The 16,526-nt window shown below is 46.0% G+C and overlaps 1 protein-coding gene and 1 long non-coding RNA gene across 2 annotated transcripts in view; one reads left to right on the forward strand and one right to left on the reverse strand.

Moving 5' to 3' along the window:
• The window catches only part of LOC146206610 (uncharacterized), a 238,893-nt gene that overhangs the window by 120,047 nt on the left and 102,320 nt on the right, over positions 1-16,526 (forward strand). The gene's annotated exons all lie outside the window — the stretch shown is intronic.
• On the reverse strand, positions 10,620-14,661 carry LOC146206612 (uncharacterized). Its single transcript, XR_014703272.1, has 3 exons — positions 14,318-14,661; positions 13,302-13,386; positions 10,620-11,352 (listed from the first exon to the last, which is right to left on the reverse strand). It is a non-coding gene; the product is annotated as an uncharacterized LOC146206612 (long non-coding RNA).

Below are 16,526 nucleotides of genomic sequence, written 5' to 3' on the forward strand. Positions count from 1 at the left end.
TCACTCTGATCTCACTGTGCAAACGACCAGAGATGCCAAAGAAATGGAGCGGACTACTGTGAATACGGCGCGTTCATACCAGATAATGCAACTAATCTTCAAATTGAAAATTTTCAACCGAACTTGTGCCGTATACAGTTAATCGTTCTGTTTGCTTCACTGTTGATTACTGATAACACTTGTGGTTATGCTTCCTGACCCTGCTTCGATAAATATTTTTATTTTGAACGACAATTATCACGTGCATTTTCGCGATAGTTTTCTTTTTCTTCCTACCTATTCCTGCCGTAAAGGCACGAAAGTAAAGTGGAACAAGGTTTTACAGATGCAGCTCTCCCCAAAGAAGTAACTAAATGTCTGAAACAGTAAGGTAAATTCTAGTTTTTTTGCAGGCAGCATACCGACTTTCAGCGTTCTGTTTTGTTTTGCTTTTTTATTTGGTGCTTTTTATTATTTTTTTCCGGACATGGTGAAACCGGTGCAGCCAAGCACAGAAACAAAGCCTTTGGAGGCTAAGCAAAAAAAAAAAATTCAAAAGCCGCTTAAACTAAGTAATTTCCTTTGGGTGACTGTGTTCCTACTTATAGCCATCCTTTTCATGTCTTTTTGTTTTTTCGTGGCCCTGTGCTTTCTAAATTTGTGGAGGACGAGCACACGTTGGACTACGACGAAAATGTCGTTGATGTCGATGTGTAGTTTTCTTAAACTTAGCGCAACAAGTCATAAACATTACCTCCGAGCAACAAGTTAACAAAAGTTACCCAAAGTTAAGTCAACGAAAGTTAACAAAAAACAAGTTAAAGAAAGAGAAGAAACATTTTCCCGCTTCTCTTTTATAGCATTTGTCCCTCTTCGCGGCGTACACAAGGGATCAGTGTTAATTGTCACCAAAATTATTTAATATTGCATTTATCGCCCTTGCATGGCGGTTACATGATATTTCAGATGTTAAATTCTTAATATACGCTGATGACATCACGGTGTGGAGCACACACAACGACCTACTGACTCAATCCGCTGCCTTGCAATCAGCTTTAGATATTACGTCTACATATGCATCTTCCATTGGCCTCGAACTTTCCGCCAGTAAAAAACTACATTCATATCAATCGCCAACCGCTGGGGGCGCCGTAAATTAGCGGCAACACCTATTCGTCTAGATCTGTCCGGAACCCCACTTCAGAAAAGTTCAACAGTAAAAATATTGGGTTTAGCAATTGATGAGTCAGGAACTTGAACTTCATGGCTGTTTCAGGCTAAAAAACAGGCGTCAAAGACTTTGGGTCTGATCAGAGGACGCATTCCTCCAAAAACGGGTGGCGCTCGCTCAGATGTTGCAAGACAGTTCGTGCGGGCAGTTGTGCAATCGCGCCTTGTTTATCAAGCCCAATTCCAGCATTTAACAAGGGCACAATGGGATAGCCTTGAAGCTATAAACCGAGAGGCAATGAGGGCCATCACCTGCCTCCCTCGCATCACACCAATCGTGGCACTCCAAGAAAACGCGCAACTAGACACAATAGATGAACTGGTGCACCAACGACGTGATGGATGCAGGCTTAAGGCCACCCTCTCTCACGCAACGTGCGCTGTGAGAGCTTATGATTCATCACATTCACTTCTACCACCGCCACTGCCAGTTCTTTCTCCTTGGCGTTTTGTACAGTTGAGCTATAACAAGCCAACTGATTTACGACGGTCTAGAACACAGGAAACGGCGTCGTCACTTCGCGAGCAAATTATAGAACAAGACTCCCGCTTGCCACAAGGATCATTTATAATTTACGTCGACGCCAGCATCCAAGCCTGCGAAGTGACAACTGCAGTTCACTGCCCTAGCAAGCCTTCACTGAACAGGACATCAAAGTTTCAATTACCGGAACCTCCATCTTCTTTTTGTGCGTAACTGCTTGCAGTGCAAGAGGCGATTCGCTCTGTGAGCGTCATTTCCATGCCTCCCACGGCCCGTATTGTCATACGCACTGATGCCCTGCAAGTGACAAAGCTACTTAGACGCCTTAGGGTAGCACAGAAATCTGCAAAAACATACACAGTCTAGCGGCATGCATACCACAGCCAATTCCTATCGAATGGACTCCGCGCGATTTTTTAAGAGCTCAAAGCCAGGCGGATTCTGCGACCCGCCTTTCACCCTCAACCTCGACATCGCCGAACCTCATAAAATTGGACAATGCTACCCTACTTTTGACAAGAAAGGAACACCTCCGACGCCGTACACGTGCTCTGATACCTCCGTGTACGGTGAGCTTCCCCCGCGGTCTAACCCGTGCAGAGGAAGTGGTGCTTTAGAGGATTAGAGTTGGGGTGGCCCTAACACCGGCAGTGATCAGAAAGTGGCCTCAATTTCAACATTGGTATCCACACCCTGGGTGCCCCATCTGTAAATCCAGAAATAAAGAAGCTGACATCCATCACCTGCTGTGGGAATGTCCGGCACTCAAGCCAGCGCGGATCCGGCATCTGGTGGCAGCTGGCCTCTCCCCCCATATTCCGCAGTCATATGCGGCTTGGACGCCGGGACCACATCATCGTTCACTCCTCGACTTCATTGCATCAGCCAACCTTTATTCAATTATTTGACCACACCCTTCATCCTTCATAACATATTTATGCCCTGAGGCAATAAACATCGCAAAAAAAAATACTATTCGGTGCGAGAGAAAGACGACAAACCTTAAAAGAAATATTTTGTACGCTTCGCAAGGTTGGACCATTCCTATCAATATTTTCATAACCGTTTTATACAATATTCCACAGATTGCCTCACTGATAAAACTGATGCCCGATACAGATGGGCTTATTAACCTAAAACCTTTCCGAGGTCTCCACTCTGTGACGTGATAACTGCTGTATGACGTCATCTGCCGATGGTGTCGCCGTGTACAGCACTGCATCTCGGACTGGCTCCGCTGAAGCTTTGTACGCTGCGCTAACCGTGAGATATGCGGATATAAGAAAACCACAGGATTTCAGCGCCACTTCCGCACCTTTTAAAGTGCGCCAAATAATTATCTCTCCTTTTGACCAGACAGGGGTCATTTCTATAGACGTCTTTTTTTTTTTTTTTTCTGATAGGTGTCAGGTATCACTGCAAACAAAGCTGATAAGTAATCGGTGAGCAAGCCTCGCTGGTTGTGCAGTTATCGCCCAACGGAGATGCGTTTTCCACTGCGGGAACCGCCCCACCGCTGCAAGCTGCGCAGCCTGTTCAACAGCGAGGAACAATAGTCCTGTTTACTAAGGCTACAGATTCACTCCACGCAATCGCCTTCAAGCATTCATGACTACGATGGGCAAGCGCGTGTGTATTCATACGCACAAACGGCTAACAAGTGACTAACCAGCTCTAGGAATTTCGCGGGCATAGTGAGATAGTCAGGCTCACATGCGGGGGTCTCGATTCCCCACCTCTGCAGGAACATGCATTGTTGCTCTAAAATTTCCAGTACAATGCGTTCTCTATTTACTCTCGATGCGACTTGTGTGAGCGCATGTAAGTACCAGTGTATCGGCCACGAGAGAGTGGTTATTGCTTTCGCTAGGGGATCTCACGAGTATGCTTCAGTGGTTCAGGACTGAGACAAGCGCATGACTAAGTATATATATATATATATATATATATATATATATATATATATATATATATATATATATATATATATATATATATACCGGGTGTCCCAGCTAACTTGAACCAAGGGGTACAAAATAATATATTTGAGGTAGGTCAGTGAAACCAATTGCATTCAACTGCCAGCCTCATTGGGCACTACAGGCAATTTTTTGTTTTGCAATTACTTAATTAGCTAATTATTTTAATTTATCTAATTTATTAAATATCGACTTTAGACCAAACTTGTAAATTGGAAAGTTGTAGAGCACCTTCAGAAACCCCCATTTCATTAATTGCGATAAAGAAAGTCTCACGTGTATCGTTTTTTCCGGGCTCAGAAGAAAGCCCGCGAAATACAAATAATACCACGTGACTAGTGCATTTGTGCGCCGCGATTGTGGTGCTCTCAGTCGTGGTTGGAGCGAACGAAATCAGCTGCGGCCGTGTCTTCTTGGCCCCGTTAAAGCGGCAGGCCGATATGCCTGCGATGGCTTCTTCGCCCGCGTCAGACAGCCGGCCCACGTGACGGTGCAGTAGCAGCGAGAGCGGCGAGCCGACCCCACCGACATTCTAACAAGGCCTCCTTCTCTCCCATCAGCGAACGTCACGACAAACGAATGAGCGATAAGGTATCAGCCACTGAATCTGCGCATACAGGCTTGGGTAAAGGGGCGAGATGACATCATGTGACTCGACTAAAAGTAGCGCTGCACCTTCATTTGCCGGTTTTTTATCGCCATCCGCCTGTCGTGATGTAGGCTGCTGCGGTGCGCAGGCCTGGCCAAAATCGCGGTGGCGACGGGCGAGCTCGAGCTCGCTCGAACCATCGCCAACATTTCTGCCTGCCGCTACAACGGGACCATCGGGTCACAGCCGAAGCTTATGTGGTTCGCTCAAACCACGACTGAGAGCACCACAATCGCGGCGCACAAATGCGCTAGTCACGTGGTATTATTTGTATTTCGCGCGCTTTCTTCTGAGCCCGGAAAAAAAGATACACGTGAGACTTTCTTTATCGAAGTTAATGGAATTGGGGTTTCTGAAGGTGCTCTACAACTTTCCAATTCACATGTTTGGTCTAAAGTCGATATTTAAAAAATTAGACAAATTAACATAATTAGCTAATTAAGTAACTGCAAAACAAAAAATTGCCTGTAGTGCGCAAACAGGCTGGCAGTTGTATGCATTTGGTTTCACTGACCTACCTCAAATACATTATTTTGTAACCCTTGGTTCAAGTTAGCTGGGACACCCGGTATGTGTGTGTGTGTGTGTGTGTGTGTGTGTGTGTGTGTGTGTGTGTGTGTGTGTGTGTGTGTGTGTGTGTGTGTGTGTGTGTGTGTGTGTGTGTGTGTGTGTGTGTGTGTGTGTGTGTGTGTGTGTGTGTGTGTGTGTGTGTGTGTGTGTGTGTGTGTGTGTGTGTGTGTGTGTGTGTGTGTGTGTGTGTGTGTGTGTGTGTGTGTGTGTGTGTGTGTGTGTGTGTGTGTGTGTGCGTGCGTGCGTGCGTGCGTGCGTGCGTGCGTTCGTGCGTGCGTGCGTGTGTGTGTGTGGAGGAAAGAAGCGAACAGTCGGCGAGGTCAAGGGAAGCGTAGGGGTTAGTTTATTAGAAATTAATTTAGAAGAAAAAACAACGCGCCGTTGGTGGGAACCAAACCCACGGCCCCCGAAAATCGCGTCCGGTGCTCTACCAATTGAGCTACATCGACGTCTGTCCAACCTCCTACTTGATTGAATATTAATATCGCTTTGAGAATCCGGAATTGGTAGAAAACAAAATTTCCCTAACTGGTGTATAAGGCGAGAATCGCCTTATACACCAGCGCCTGTCCTTGTCATTACTCTCTCGTTGTTGTTCTCCGTCGCAGCGCTCGTAATTTGCAATCGCCCACCATGCCACGACCTCCACGTTCCCGGGACCTGACACAATGTGACGACTTTCTGTAGAGATTTTAGAAAACCTTGTGTGTAGAGCCGAAGCCGTAAACTAAGCTGCATTCAAGGCGGTGAAGATACCTGCCTTACAATCTGCAACCGCACGAGAGCTTCAGTCTTCAAAGCGTACGAAAAGAGGCTGTAGAAATAAATATCCTTTCCTTGCAAACTTCAGGTGCGAACGTGGTGTGCAATATTATGGTGAAACCCTGAAGACCCCAGGAACCGAGAAAGTGAGATAGAAACAACAAGTAGTTAACTTCTGTTTATAAGTATTTTAAACTGTTCAGTGTTACTATTACAGTCAAAACTCGATTTAATGAAACCCGATTTAACGAAACTCATTTAGTGAAGATATCCCGATTTCCCTTCAGACGCCCATAGGGTGCAATGCTTTGGCTAACTCGAAATTACCAAACGTATTACTTGATATCTCCCGTTTTAACGACCCCCCCCCCCTTTTTAAAAAGGGGGGGGGGGGGGGTAACATGTTAATATGTTAGTTTTTTGTCTGTTCTGTAGAAAAAGCCCGAACGTTTATTGACTGCGAGCCAACGGTAACACCACGGGGCTCCTTCCTCCTGCTTATGCCAAACTGCGCTGTACAAAATAAGATTTATAATTTTAAACTGAACTGACTAATGGTGGGTGATGTGGTGGATGTTCGTTGTCTGGTGCGGTAGCTTGCTGGAACACACGAGGGGGCGAAAGACGCTCTGGATAGACTTCAAACATGAGGAGATTCAGTACAGTGGTTGCTTATAAAACGCACGCAAGCAAAGATCGCCAAAATATTTGATGGGAGATAAATTGTATTCCCCTGGGCCTCTTGTTGCGGAAGAAAATTTTGTAGTTTTTCATACGCTCTAGTGCTGTAGGTTGTTTCCACTCACCGCAATCTCATTTTCGGGCAGTTACGCTTTGCCAAAATGGTGCCGCGGTAGCTTTCAGGTTGCCGCTACTGCATAATTGACTCATCAAATCAAATGAACGAGAAAGGCCTATCTCAATTTAAGGAAGTTTCCGATTTAACGAAATAATCTTGGCTCCCCTCAACTTCGTTAAATCGAGGTTAAACTGTACTACAAAAATGATAAATCTTTCCTGTATTAATTTCAACTAGCAGACGATACGCACATTCGAATCAACCGCGCGTGCAGCCGTCTCCGCCCCGAAAGTGAGACTGGTTACCCCGCAGCTCGCCAGATAACGCAGCCTGTCAAATCGGCTGCTGCGCGTGCTTCGACGGAAAATGCGGCCGTATACGACTGCAGTTTCGCTGACTTCATTCAATAAATGCAGACAAGTATCCATCCGCAATACCAACGCTAGCTGCTAGCAGGCCTGCAGGATAGATGCGGCACATGGGGCTCTGGAAAGAGGACTGCGCTCAGGAAGACAAACGCAATAAAAGTGTTTTCTCCTCCTACTCCTTCGACATGATAGGAAAAGAAAGTGAACTTGCTGATGCACGGCGTCAATTAAAGAGCAACTTTGGGGGATCTGCGCAAGCCGGCCAAACCTCTGTGGAGCTCAGCAAAGAAGCATCTATACCATCGAGAATATACCATCGACGCTCAGACATCCAAAACAACCGATAACTTCAAACACTATCAACTTCAAACACCAACAAGTGGAGACAGCCTGAGTGACAGTATCCGCTAGAGCATTCGGGAAAGATTGGGTGGCTGCCACCATCGTCCCAACAGCTCCAGGTAGCGACGTCTATGGACAACGTCCGCAAATAAGTGCAGCAGGCGCTTGGGACTCCGAATTAGACGTAAATAGCGCAAGAACCAGAGACCATGAGTAACGCCGCCTCGTTACGTATGATTCCTCGACAAGAGACAATAAGCCCTCGCAGTTACCAACCTATTGTACTAGATTGCTACCCGTTTGCATACTTCCTGCCCGCTTACGACCGACGTCCAAGAAAATTTGATACCAACCACCGGTTCTGTGTTTCCATCGCGATGAGGCCGGCCTCATCGCAATGGAACCACAAGCCGGTCACATCCTTCGTCACCTTACAGACGAATAGGCCTGCGCGCTTTTGCCATGGACGCCCCCTCGACCACGCCTAGGCCAGCGACCGCATGTAATCGAAGACTACCTGAGGAAGGTAGACAACGTAACAGCAAACCATCTCAGCTTCTGATCCCCGTAGCCGTTCAGCATACGCCCTACGTCACCGGATCGCAGCTGCGATGCGGCTGTGCGAGGATGGTCCCCAATCCCTAGTAAGGAAAACTGAAAACAGCAGCCTTTGGAGTTGAGGTTGCTTCACATCGAAATAACGAAGATCCTATGCAGATGACGGCGAATGACGACGCCGTATTCACTACGAGGATGTCAGTGATGGCGACGCAACGAGAGTTGAAGACAACTACGCCTATTACTAGCACACCGCTACTGTTAACTAATGTCAACACTAATGGGAAGCAATTTCAAAACAGCAGCATCGCGCTGCAGCCCCGATCACATGCCGCACACAAAGAAGCCGATTAATCCATCATTTGTGCTCGCCGACCTGTGCACGGGTGACAGGGCCCTCGTCAGGCAGAGAATATATTTTGCACTGTCATCCAAGACCAACTGCGTCTAAAAGAATGCCTCAAATAAATAATAAATAAATAAATATCGTACTTCAAGGTCAACGTGAAATTCAGAGAGACGAACAACCGACCAAGTTTCCATCAGAGGTCTCACAATTATTGTTTTGGTAGACAAAGGCGCTGACTAGACAGTCATCAGTGGACCCATCGCCACTCAGGTTAAGAAAGTAGTGACCACTTAAGATGGCTCGCTAGTACACACCACTGGTAGTCGCCTTATTACACCATTGGGACAATACATCACAGGAGTCGCTATAAATGAACTTATCTTGCCAGCTTAATGGTCCCGCTGCACTCCCGCCACGGTAGTTTGGGCAAGGAATTCTAGAGTGAACATATAGAGCGATCATCGACCTAGAATCAAAGCTCGCCCATCTGTCGACGGGCAAAATCATACCTGCTACGGTTATGCTCTGCGGTATCACGTTACCCTAAGTGATTAAGGGTCCTCATCCCCGTAGGTACCGGAGACATCGATACCGCGAGCTGCCACGAGGGAAACACCCAATTGCTTTTTGATCGAGGACTCGGCATTGCCAGTGGTAGGCCTCATTTCCGGAATAGACAAGCTCTGGTGCTGGTGGCGAATATCACCGAATACCGGCCTCTCAAAAAAGGCATGACGGCTGTTTTTTCCGACGAGTTAGCAGATAAACAGGACGTCTCCGCCTTCCTCGATAAAGCCAAACAAGATGCATCTAACGAAAGCCATCAGTCCACCTCCGACTCCCACCACTTCCCCTGTGCAAGTAAGACCAGACCCGCACTCCTATGCAAAGCTACAACGTTTCTCACAGACGCAATACTATTCAAGACTCCCGCGAAAAATGAGCACAGTGACGTCATATATTTCCATGACGCATTGGCCACGGAGTGCTCCGACCAGTCAGAGGCCCCACTCCGAAAGACCGCAAACACGGATAGAAACCGAACCTAGTCTGTTGATCGAGTCAGCCGTCACAGCTGGTTGTAGAGGCATGGAAACAGCCCAGAAGAATGGAGAGTTGGGCTAGCCGTATGCAATTTATCTTAAATGTAAAAATTTAGCGCACACACGAAGGGCACAACACCCTTTTCCATATACTCATGCTCCCAAAAGCAGATGCTAGCATTGCATTGATGTGTCTGCGACTCGTTGAAACGCACGTGTATGGCGCAAACAGGCTCTATGCGTGCCAAAGACACAACACGGAAATTTATCGAGGGCAGCCGCAGAGATTTACCGCAAACTGCTAATCCCGCTCATCCACTAAGACGTCGGCTATGACAACGGCAGCTTGTGGTTTTCGGTGCGTTGTGTGGCGTTGTATAAAATATACACTCGGAAGCTATAAGGGACCTTCGAAAGCATGCGAAGCATCCGCGCTCCAACGCACTTCATTCAACACCGGACATCTGAGTGAAATTGCACGTTCTGCAGCCGATTATCGCGTGTTGACTGACTATAGCAAGGCCGTACTTGAAGGGTGGCGGTGGCGCGCTCTTTACGGCCTGCGCACAGGGAGTGTTCGCCGTCTGCCGCCGCTGTGAAATCGTGGCGCTGTGACTCCACCCGTCCTAGTGTTCCTGTATATGCTCCCGCAGGGAGCAGAGTTGCGCGAATGTCCGCCATTATGTTCCAAGCTCTACGGGAAAGCCGCTCCTTGCGTCTACAGGGGGGCTCTGCGGGAAAGCCACTCCTTAGGCGTACAGGGGCTGTGATCACGGAGGGGCAGACGATGTAAAGCAGTTCGCTTTTTTTTTTATTGCCATGTACATCGCACTCTATTTACAGGCATCCTTTTTCCTTGCGCTGTATAAAGGCGCAGGCATCGATGCCAAGCGCATCGTGCATTTTTCTGGAAAACATAACATCGAAAACACAGGTGATTCGCATAACATGCTGGCACAGCATGATCTGTCAGAGATGGCGAAACGGTTGCAGTAGCTCGTAGCTGTGACATTAATGATGTAAAAATACAAGTAATGACAATACTACGCAAGTTTTGCGTGGAAACGTTTTGCAACCCCCGGCAGAATGAACATTACAATGCACGATTCTGTAGGGATCGTCTGTAATATTAGACGAAGCCTACAACGAAATTCCGCTGCACGCAATGCAAAGCCAGACAGTCTAAAGCAATGTAATTGACAGACAGGCAAATTCCAATAGCACAGGTCGCAGACTTGCTCGCGCTCCATTATCTTGCAATATATTACCCATAGCACCATATATGACTTGCATTCGTCCACTGAAACTTTTCCATGCTGCGATCGTTCAAACTGCCCTTATCCAATCGCGTGCTTTTTGTAAGCATCATTCCGTTTTTAATATATGAATTTGTTTTTTTCTAACGGCTGCATTCACTGTAACGCAAATGCTACGATTGTAGCATTCCAATTTGTATTTTAATATTCATCTTAATTTCTGTCCCCCCCCCCCCCCTAAATACCACCGTTATCAGAGGGTCCTTCAGGGCTTTTTGATAAGTAGAACAGTTACCCAAAGTAGGCAAATCTAGTTAGCATGCAGACATAGACTGACAACCTACTTCTGTGCAGGAGATAGGGATTAGAAAAACACTTTACAAACAGCTGGTATTTAGAACTTTATTGTATACAGCCGACTAGTGCTCCTGTAACAGGTACATTACATAACACCATTACTGCAGAATAAGTAGAGAGGCTAAAGAGATTGTACTTGACAATCACTGTACACTTCACTGTAATGCTGAACACTCAGAGGGACATGCAGGTCCTGTGCAGAAACACTGGTAGTCATTAAAGGCCATAACACCATAAAGGGGTAGACACTAGTTTTCCATAGACTTTTTTTATTTGGGATAATGCATGGTGTAGAAAGACAAAGGTTATTTCTGAAAGGTAAGCATGAGTCACCGCATTGGAGTTTGTGTGCGGCTGATTAATATTATAGAGCATCTATTTTCAGTTTCAGACTAAGTTGCCAAATGGTGGTTGCAGCGTCAGGGGGAAGTAGACACAATGTCAGCCATACAAATATCATTTTAGTACAATACTGGAGTAAATCATAGGCGCTGCACTGTTATAAAAGAAAAGGAAAAACCAGGAATGACATTCAACATGGTTAAGTGTCTTCAGCCGAGAGCTGTTTCAGGAGGTCCAGGTTGAGCGGTCGCTCCAGCTCTAGCACCCGGTCTTCTTTCGAGGTTCCTGCACACAGATAAAAATATGTTGCCTGAAGACACACTTCATGCTTAACCACAGTGCGAGAAGTGCAATAGTTTAGGTGACAGAAGGAGAATCTGTGGCACAATAAGGGTCAGCTACCCTCCTAACGTCGGTGGGGACGGCTCAACAGCCATGCTGTCTTCTAGTGCCTGCAAAGGCGCGTCTGCATGAACAAGAGTACATTGTTGACATTGCAATGAATGAAGAGTTAGGTCCAAGCCTGAAGAATTAGTATTATTCAAAGAAAATCCTAATGTTCAGTATTCATATCGTGCACTGGACACTAAAAGATCTCATATGCTGATACTGAATGCATGTTCTGGGCAGTCACAGGCGCAGCACACTGATACGGCTGTTCAAGTGAAAAAGGCAGAATGAAAAATGTGCACCTCACAATTTTCATGCACGACAAAGCTACAGCGTGATCGAGCTGAATGTATTAACCTAATGTCAGTGGGGATGGCTCATCAGCCATGCTGTTTTCCAGTGGCATGTGTGCATGAAAAAGATTACATTGTTGACATTGCAATGAATGTAGAGTTAGTTCCAAGCCTACAGAATTAGTATTATACAAAGAAAATCCTAATGTTCAGTATTCATATCGTGCACTGGACACTAAAAGACCTCGTATGCTGATACTGAATGTATGTTCTGGGCAGTCACAGGCGCAGCACACTGATACGGCTGTTCAGGTGAAAAAGGCAGAATGAAAAATGTGCACCTCACAATTTTCATGCACGACACAGCTATTGTGTGATCGAGCTGAATGTATTAACCTAACGTCGGTGGGGACGGCTCAACAGCCATGCTGTTTTCCAGTGCCTGCAAAGGCATGAAAAAGATTACATTGTTGACATTGCAATGAATGAACAGTTAGTACCAAGCCTACAGAATTATTATTATACAAAGAAAAGCCTAATGTTCAGTATTCATATCGTTCACTGGACACTAAAAGATCTCATATGGTGATACTGAATGCATGTTCTGGGCAGTCACAGGCGCAGCACACTGATACGGCTGTTCAGGTGAAGAAGGCAGAATGAAAAATGTGCACCTCACAATTTTCATGCACGACACAGCTATTGTGTGATCGAGCTGAATGTATTAACCTAACGTCGGTGGGGACGGCTCATCAGCCATGCTGTTTTCCAGTGCCTGCAAAGGCATGAAAAAGATTACATTGTTGACATTGCAATGAATGAACAGTTAGTACCAAGCCTACAGAATTATTATTATACAAAGAAAAGCCTAATGTTCAGTATTCATATCGTTCACTGGACACTAAAAGATCTCATATGGTGATACTGAATGCATGTTCTGGGCAGTCACAGGCGCAGCACACTGATACGGCTGTTCAGGTGAAGAAGGCAGAATGAAAAATGTGCACCTCACAATTTTCATGCACGACAAAGCTATTGCGTGATCGAGCTGAATGTATTAACCTAACGTCGGTGGGGACGGCTCATCAGCCATACTGTTTTCCAGTGCCTGAAAAGGCATGTGTGCATGAAAAAGATTACATTGTTGACATTGCATTGAATGAAGAGTTAGTTCCAAGCCTACAGAATTAGTAGTATACAAAGAAAATCCTAATGTTCAGTGTTCATATCGTGCACTGGACACTAAAAGATCTCATATGCTGATACTGAATGTATGTTCTGGGCAGTCACAGGCGCAGCACACTGATACGGCTGTTCAGGTGAAAAAGGCAGAATGAAAAATGTGCACCTCACAATTTTCATGCACGACACAGCTATTGCGTGATCGAGCTGAATGTATTAACCTAACGTCGATGGGGACGGCTCATCAGCCATGCTGTTTTCCAGTGCCTGCAAAGGCATGCTTGCATGAGCAAGAGTACACTGTTGGTATGTCAATGAACGGAGAGTTAAGAGCAATGCAAATTTGGAAATTCCAAGTGGTTCACTCACCAGAAAAGATGGTAGGCACATCTGGCTTGAGTAGTTTCTTTCCTTTGAAGTAGGACCACTCAAACTGGTCTGCTGTGAAATGATCCTGCATAGGATTATGTGCAGAAGAAAACATGTACGAACATTGTTGACTGGATTTGTATTTAAAAAAGGTCCATGTGCAACAGGTAATGCACAGTGCAATCATTGTTTGTTTGTGAGGTTTAAGTCCCAAAGGAACTCAGGTTATGAGAGACGCGACAGTGCAATCATGAATTCATGACAATATTTTATGACCCCCGCAATGGAAGTGTGCAAAAAATAGCACTAATCATGCATTACCATATCCCGCGCAATTTTCCAGCGTTCCCGCTGGTGAAGTTACGATCAGAATTTTAACCGCAGCTTCGCGGCGACATTAACTGTAGTACACATTGGCGAATGAACGGCAACAACGACACGCAACTGAACCGCAAGTAAGAAAGTCGAGACATTAAAATTACGGAAAAGGATGCAGTTCATACCTGTTAAAACCACAGTCAGCCAGAGAAAAAGCCAGCACAACAGATAGTTTTCGTGCAAGTTATGAATCGCGTTGTTTAGTTATACTTTAAGACATACATTAGCTTCGCATTAAATTCTGCACAATTCACTGTCGTTCGTGACCCTCTTCACTAAACGGCGATGCTAGAGTGAAATCAGACTTACATTAGTGGAAAGTTAGGGGGAAATATATGGAAGGCCAGTAAAATATTGCACGGGAAGTAATAATGTGGTTCACGAAACGATGAGGTGACAGTCAGTAAAAGCAGGAGATGTAGCATTATATACCGCCAACATATTATACTGCAAGAGCTGGTGTCTTACACTCAGAAAAATTGCAGTTCTCAAGTGCATCGCGAGGAATTCGAGCGATGAAGTCGACAGATGCGCAAGCAAATTAACGTGTCTAGGGATCGCCCAAACGTTAATAAAAAAAGCCATTTTAAGGAAAATAAGCGCAAAGAATGCATTAAGATGAAATAAAAACAACATACCTTGCATAATCGAGCTCCTTTCGGGGCTGTTTCACGCGGCCCATACTTAAAAGCCACTGCAGTCGCCGACGTAGGACTAACCTTCCGCAGGGCACTGAATAAAACACTTTGCCGCTTTCGGTGCCGTTTGTACAGTTCGGCGCACTGCACCCCATCATATTTGAAGAGAACGTTCTGCACTGCACAGCCATGCCATTAGAGCGCACAAAAAAGGTGGGAACACACTGTAGAAACCGATGCGACGACAGCCGACGGCACTGCAAGCGGCGAGAAAAATGTTTCGCCTGTAAAGTTGGCTCCTCCTGTTGCGCTTGGCAGTTTGACTCCTCCTTCGAATGGAACGTTTGACGTCATCGCCAAGAGCGGCGCAGGGATGTCAGTCGCGCAACTCTGCTCCCTAGGGAGCATATACAGGAACACTAACCCGTCCTAGCCCGTCCTCCGCGGACGAAGGCTCGCTCGCGTGCCAAACGCGTTGGCGGGTTTCTTCTTGGATTGCGGTTTAGGTGCGCAACAAACTGGAACTAAAAAATTGAGATTGCCAAGCCTACACATGCTCTATGCGTTTACTAAGTTGTGATATTCGAGTTCTTCCTTCTTACCAACGAGACATCGTAAACTTGAGCAGCGCTCAGAGCGCCCGATGGTCATTTTTGCTCCAGTACTGGTCATAGGAGATCATGGGTGCGCCGGTCGTGAGCCATCCTTACACGTGTGCTGTGCGATGCCAGTGCACGTTAGAGAACCCTAGGTGGCCTAAATTTCCGAAATCCTCCACTGCGGCGCCTCTCATAGTCCCAGTTGCTTCGGGAAATTAAACCCCATACACCAAACCAGCCATCCTTACAGGTTCTGACTGTGTGTCAGCAGCTTGCTGAATAGTCAAGAACTGGGTAAAAAATCTTACGTAAAGTACAGCTAAATTATTTGGAACAGAGTTCTCCATCATTTGGAATTAATGAAAAGAAGCACAGGGATTCTTTCCAAACCGGCACAGAATGGGACCATGGCACAGTAGTTACATACATGGCAAAAGGAGGGGTCGGACGCCAGGCAGGTCACTCATTATTCCAGGCGCAAAGGCATCACTCACGCAGGCCCAGGGTGTGCACATATTTCAGGGATGCGTATATATCATAGCAAAGGAAATAAAGTTGAAATGTGCAGCAGAAAACGTAAGTCCGGGTCAAAGGAAATGCCAACAGTACACTGTCGCCAAGACGTTCGATCGTTGACACGAAGTCGGCTTATTCGTTTCAAAATAGCCGCACGATTTAGCAACGTATAGGGATGGGTATAGAGACATGTGGCGGAAGGATTTCTGAGAACGCGTTTATCAGGACGGTAATGAATGACCTTTGTTACCCCGATGCGATGCGCAGGCCTCACTGCAGGAAGACAGTTTACGGTGAATGCTTCGCCGAAATGCACGAGAAGTGTGATAAGAGTGATCTTTTTTTAACTCGCGCTAACAGAACTTACAGCGGGTCAACGACCAGCCTGAATTGCCGACAGACACGTGAAGCCGCCCGAAAATGCGGCGCACGTGCAGAAGCAGACAGAAAAGTGTCCAAAAATGAAAACAAAAATGCCGTCGCTCTGGCACCCTTTGAGATAGTGCATGCGGGCAAAACAGGCACTCATCCTCCTTCGACGCTAATTGTAACAGGCTGACAGAATTCGACGCATTGCAGCGAACAATAGACGCGACGGAAACAGCATGCAACGCAGTCGTTCCGTTTCTGAGAGCGAACAGACCTGAGAGACCAAAAGGGCTCATGTGTTGTTACGTTGTGCGCTTCTGCAGCATTACCATTAAAATTTAGACGATTGAGCTTTCCTACCATATCATGCAGAAAACAAGGTTGGCGCAGGAAGAGAAAAAAAAATCAGCTTTTGTATAACATAATGGGCTTTTAGTGAACCTTACAATAGTACGCAGCGACTGGATTTGTTTGTGACACACAATAATCACAGCAGGGAAATAGGTTTTGAGATGGCGTTGAATACATGTCGAGCGTTGTAAGAAATAAACAGATGTATACTGTATATGTTAATGTTAGCTTAGTCTACACTGAACCACTTTTCCGCACATAAAACTGAAGCAACATAATTTTCCCGAGTATTTCGCTCACTTCGTAAACTGAACATATGCGGAGGGCAAATGGAATCCATGTTTAGTAAAATGATTAGTGGCTCATACCATTAA

The sequence above is a fragment of the Amblyomma maculatum genome, chromosome 1, assembly GCF_055883805.1.
Source record: "Amblyomma maculatum isolate TAMU_Amacu chromosome 1, ASM5588380v1, whole genome shotgun sequence".
NCBI classification, from domain to species: domain Eukaryota; kingdom Metazoa; phylum Arthropoda; class Arachnida; order Ixodida; family Ixodidae; genus Amblyomma; species Amblyomma maculatum.